Below are 5,468 nucleotides of genomic sequence, written 5' to 3'. Positions count from 1 at the left end.
ATCGAGAAAAGGGGAGGTATTGGCCTTTGATGTTAACATAAGCTTTGATGTTACAGTTACAAAGTGATGTGACAGTTAGTTTGAGATGTATTGGCTTTGATGGTGACAGTTAGTTTGAGATGTATTGGCTTTGATGGTGACAGTTAGTTTGATCGTTTGAAGTTGGTGTTTTGGTCACCGCCCCTGCATTCCTGAGCAGCAGCATGTATAAATGGGTCAGCCGTGAAAGTGATAAGAAAAAATGTGGAAGTTTATCTGTTCTGTAAAAGAATATAAAATAAAACCTCACACAAAAAGTTTAAAATAAATGTAGAACTATTCACTGAACCAAGCATTTCAGTTTAAATAGAATGGTGAAAGTTTATCTGTTATTTAAAAAGAATATAAAATAAAATCTCACACAAAAAGTTTGAATAAAATGTAGAACTATTCACTGAACCAAGCATTTCAGTTTAAATAAAATGGTGAAAGTTTATCTGTTCTTTAAAAGAATATAAAATAAAATCTCGCACAAAAAGTTTGAATAAAATGGAGCCACAAAAATATTGCAAACAATCCAAATGTATGAATGATCTCACTCTGCCTCAAAAAACATAGCGAGCGCGCGTCTATGTATGTGTGTGTGTGTGTGTGTCAAAGCAGGAATTCACCTCCCTCCACATTGCTGAGGACGTTGGAAGTTTATCTCACACAGAAGTTGAAAAAGCATTATGTTCATTTAAATGAAATGATTATAAAATTTACATTTAGTCATTCACAAATATTTGATACTGACTCAAGTTGAAAAACCCTGCTGTTCAATTAAAAGTATATAAATTAAACAAAAATAAAATAATCTTACTGTTTCACCATGGTTGTAAAAACCCCACAAGTGTTTCCCCTGAAGTCTTTTCTCTCTGTCACACCAGCGTGTGGCTGGCCTGGTGTCTGTTTTTGTGACACGTTCCTGAGCCCATTGAAAAGCATGGTGTTCCTTTAAAAGTGTATAAATTAAAATATATCATATATAAAATAAATAGTTTACTAATTGTTGTTCATTTAAAATCTTACTAAATTACTGAAGTTGAAAATCATGCCGTTCATTAAAAAATCTTACTAAATTACTGAAGTTGAAAAGCATTCTGTTCATTTAAAATAAATATTTGACAAATTTACTGTACCAATTATGTTAGATTTAGATAAAAATAAAATCATCTTACATTTTCACCAGGGGTTGAAGAAAAAAAAAATCACACAGGTAGTGCCTGCCAGCATGGACAGTGTGCAAGACAAATAAGTGATATCATCGCTGTTTTGTACCACCGGTAATAAATTACTTTTAATTCATAAGACTTATTTTCAGGAGTGACAGTTATCAGTGAAATATGGCGATCGTGTAATCAAAAGGTCTTCCTACCCCCTGGGAATGTGAATTGGCCTTGAACCTAAATTCTTCCATTCATAGAGTACTGAAAGAATATAGTGTACACACAGCTCCGCCGCTTTCCCATAGTTTTCCACAGGCTCTTACTGTAAAAGGCTATAAAATAGCCAAGACACATGGACGTGTGCCATACCCCATGTCTGGACCAAAAACTTTTGCACCCTCTCTTCTATGACCACCTCATCAAAAATGCAAAACAGTGAGTACTTTCTCTATAATTAATTTATGCTACGGTGCTGTTTAGCTGTATTACGCAATGATGTTTAATTTGAAAAATTGTTTATACATAAGGAAAATACGGTATAATTCATTAGTGTTTTAAATAGCCCAGGCTACGTATTTGTTTTATCCACATTATGCTATTAGTATTTTTATCTGCTGTAACTGGTGATACAGATATTAAAATGTATCTACTATATTAATTTATCAAAGTATGGGTTGAAAAATATGGAGCATTGTATGATATTGATGTGATACAGATATTAACATGTATCTACTATATTAATTTATCATAAAGTATGATTTTAAAAATGTACAACATTGTTTATGTTCATTATGCTATGTTTTTTTTAAAAAAACATATCACAAAAGTATCAGTTTAACATGACTGTTTTACAGCAATGTTTATTTTGCATTATGCTATGTTGTTTTAACTGTTGTATTTTTTATCTGATGTAACTAAAATCTGCAGCATCGTTTATTTAAGCTGCAGGGTTTCCATAAAGGACCTTAAAATAAATGTTTTGAATTTATTCAGTTTTAAATCTTATTTAGAGATTATTTTAGTCAGACATGCTTATATGTGCATAGGCCTATTTTATTCCTCTTCGGTTACTTACTTTTTAAATTTTGGTAGGTTACTTTTTAATTCTTCTTTTACTCTGTCTTTGATTTTAACTTTGAGCAATTTGCATGATAAATTGTTTAACATGTAAGCTATATGAATGACACTGTCACAATGTGATAAGCAAAACATATAAAAGTCAAGTCAAAGCTATTTATATAGGCTAGCGCTTTTCATTGCCATTTAAAATAACATGGTCGTTCCTTCTCTCTCTCTCTAGAGACAGCAAACACTGCAGGACAATCAGGCATCCAAGTAACATGTTAGTCTGGTTTATATTTTATTTTTAATGAGAAAACATGCAACAGTGCAACAGGCGTTTTCTGGAAGTAAAAACATTTACTTTTTTCCATACGGAAATTAATTTTAAAGACAGACCTATTGTGAGCTAAGAGGTTGTTAATACATGGTATTTGCTTCTGATAAAGCCTTCAGCTTATTTTTTTGTAAATAATCGTGCTTCGCAGTTGAACTCCTGGTGAAAACTACATTACCCATGAGCCATGATGCTGTAGTAAAAATTATGTCAAACATAGTTTTAAAAAAAAAAGCAACACAATCCAAAATAGCTCTGCCCACTCCCATGAAGCACTGCGAATGACATAATCTCCCTACCCTCTCAAAATACTGAAATGCTTGTATAAGCTATATATGCATATATATATATATATATATATATATATATATATATATATATATATATATATATATATATATATATATATATATATATATATATTTATATATATATATATATATATATAAATCACTATGGGATATAAGAATGAAAGGGGGGGGGGGCACTGTTGCACTCTATGTATAATGAACAATTGACAGATGAACTGACAGATATTTTATGTAAACAGGCAAAATCTCTGCATCTGATGATGGCCATGTGTTTTCGCCGATCATAACTGGTTTAACTCTTGGCTCCTTTGAGATCAATATGACTTCTGCCAAACCAAATGTGCCGGCATATTGTAAGTGTAATACACGAGAAACTATTAAAACAGTTTTCGCCTATGTAATGTATAATATTATTCTTAATTAATCAGTCGTAGTTAACTATTTGGGACCAATTTTAACCCTCTACTGCACGCATTATTATGCAATCATGGAAAAAAATTTTACAGTGTTTTTTTATATATAAAATAGACTCAAATTAACATTTCTTTTTTTTTTTTCTTTTTTTTTTGGGGGGGGGGGGGGGGTACTTTTGGTGCGTTGCCATATGGCAACATTGTGCGACAATGGAACAGCCTGATGCGTTTTCTCCCAAAATGACATGAAATTCATTTATGATTACAGACCTGTCTTTTAGAAATGAAATTGTTTTTATTATTTAAAATGTTTTCAAGAGCTTTGTGTACAAAATATGAAACTAATTTTCTAAGTATTATTTCAACAACATTTACAAAACATCTGACGCAAACTCATAAGAACTGTTCAAGTGAAACTACTCAATGTGAAACGATTATTTCAACAACATTTACAAAACATCTGACGCAAACTCATAAGAACTGTTCAAGTGAAACTACTCGATGTGAAACGCCTTAAAGCAGTTGTTCTCTCTGTTAAAGAGAGATTTCTAACCCACTTACAGCCACTGAGTTAGAAGCACTGACATGAAAATTAAAAAATTTAATCATCTGTGGAACGGGCAGGACTCGAAAAACTCGAAAAAACTCGAAAAACAGCCAATCATTTCCAAGACCACCTAGAATCATTGGACAGTAAGTGCGTCAATCAAACGGTCGTACCATACCCCCCTCCCCCATGCCCCTCTTCGAGTGGGTGGAGTCAGGGCCAGCGTTGGAGGAAAGAAGGTAGGACCTTTTGAGTTGTGTATTTTCAAAATCTGCCGGCCGTTTTGCAAATCACATACCCCACCTTTTAAGCAGAGGTGCACCTTGCACTTAGAGCAAACCCCTCTGACGATGCCCTTGCAGCCAGGATTCTTGCACCTTCCTTTTGGTGCACCCATCTCTGGCCAGTGATCAAAGCGGTCAAGACGGATATATATTTTACTTTTATACTTTACTTTTACTTTACTTTATAAATATATAAAAATATATATAAGTATATGAGTAGAATACAACCATCCAACTATATCAGTGCATCCATACATTGTCATTCATACAAAGCTACTCTGCATTAGAATGGGCAAAATATTGTTCCATTACCGCACAATGTTGCCATATGGCAACACACTGAAAAACAATGTGACAATGATTGAAATAAGATTAGAACTTACCCCAGATGCTTGATGTATTTTTTTATTCCGAAGAAATATGAAAAAAATGAGGAAAATCTTCACATATACACAAGCACTTTTTCAGCAGCTGGAGTCATCAAAAGTGTGTGAAAAGAATGACGTTGCAAGGGTGTGTGTAATGTCGTGATGTCATCAAAGCATATCATTGGTGACCACCAGGTTCTACCATGAATTTAAGATTAATCAGAGCTCATATTTATTTTCAAATTTCAAGAAATGTCCAAAGAAAGGGTATGTTGCCATATGGCAACACCGTGCAGTAGAGGGTTAAGGAAGGTTACATTCTGGTCTAACAGTATCATGTGCAAATTTGCAATACAGAATTGTTTTGTGTTTTTGGTACTATTGGATCGAGTTTTGTAGAATTTATTTTATGTGATGTAATGCTGGATTATTCAGACTCAGAATTTTAACTATTACTATAACCTTTATCAGCCATTTATTTACTGCAGATTTTATCAAAGGCACGAATTAACTCAATTCATGGCAGCAATAATAAAAGAAGAAAAAAAATGAACAATTGACAGATGAACTGACAGATATTTTATGTAAACAGGCAAAATCTCTGCATCTGATGATGGCCATGTGTTTTCGCCGATCATAACTGGTTCAAGCTCCTTTGAGATCAATATGACTTCTGCCAAATCAAATGTGCCGGCAAATTGTAAGTGTAATACACGAGAAACTATTAAAACAGTTTTTGCCTATGTAATGTATAAAATTAATCTTAATTAAGCAATCGTAGTTAACTATTTGGGGCCAATTTTAAGGAAGGTTGCATTCTGGTCTAACATTGGCATGTGCACATTTGCAATACAGAATTTTTTTATGTTTTTGGTACTATTGGATCGAGTTTTGTAGAATAAGCCAAGATTAATTTATTTTATGCAGTGTCATGCTCCTGGATTATTCAGACTCAGTGATTG

General features: G+C 33.1%; 1 long non-coding RNA gene across 1 annotated transcript; it reads left to right on the top strand.

Annotated features, from left to right (window-relative positions):
- The first annotated feature begins 1,493 nt into the window (after positions 1-1,493).
- Positions 1,494-5,218, top strand: LOC143749538 (uncharacterized). The gene is made up of 4 exons (XR_013207013.1): positions 1,494-1,622; positions 2,488-2,529; positions 3,134-3,247; positions 5,099-5,218. It is a non-coding gene; the product is annotated as an uncharacterized LOC143749538 (long non-coding RNA).
- Positions 5,219-5,468: the final 250 nt, after the last annotated feature.

This window comes from Siphateles boraxobius, unplaced genomic scaffold (assembly GCF_051911475.1).
Source record: "Siphateles boraxobius isolate OS27281-9 unplaced genomic scaffold, OSU_SipBor_1 25, whole genome shotgun sequence".
Classification (NCBI taxonomy): Eukaryota; Metazoa; Chordata; class Actinopteri; order Cypriniformes; family Leuciscidae; genus Siphateles; species Siphateles boraxobius.
The sequence above is the reverse complement of the archived record's forward strand: the minus strand, read 5'-3'. Positions and strand labels throughout refer to the sequence as shown.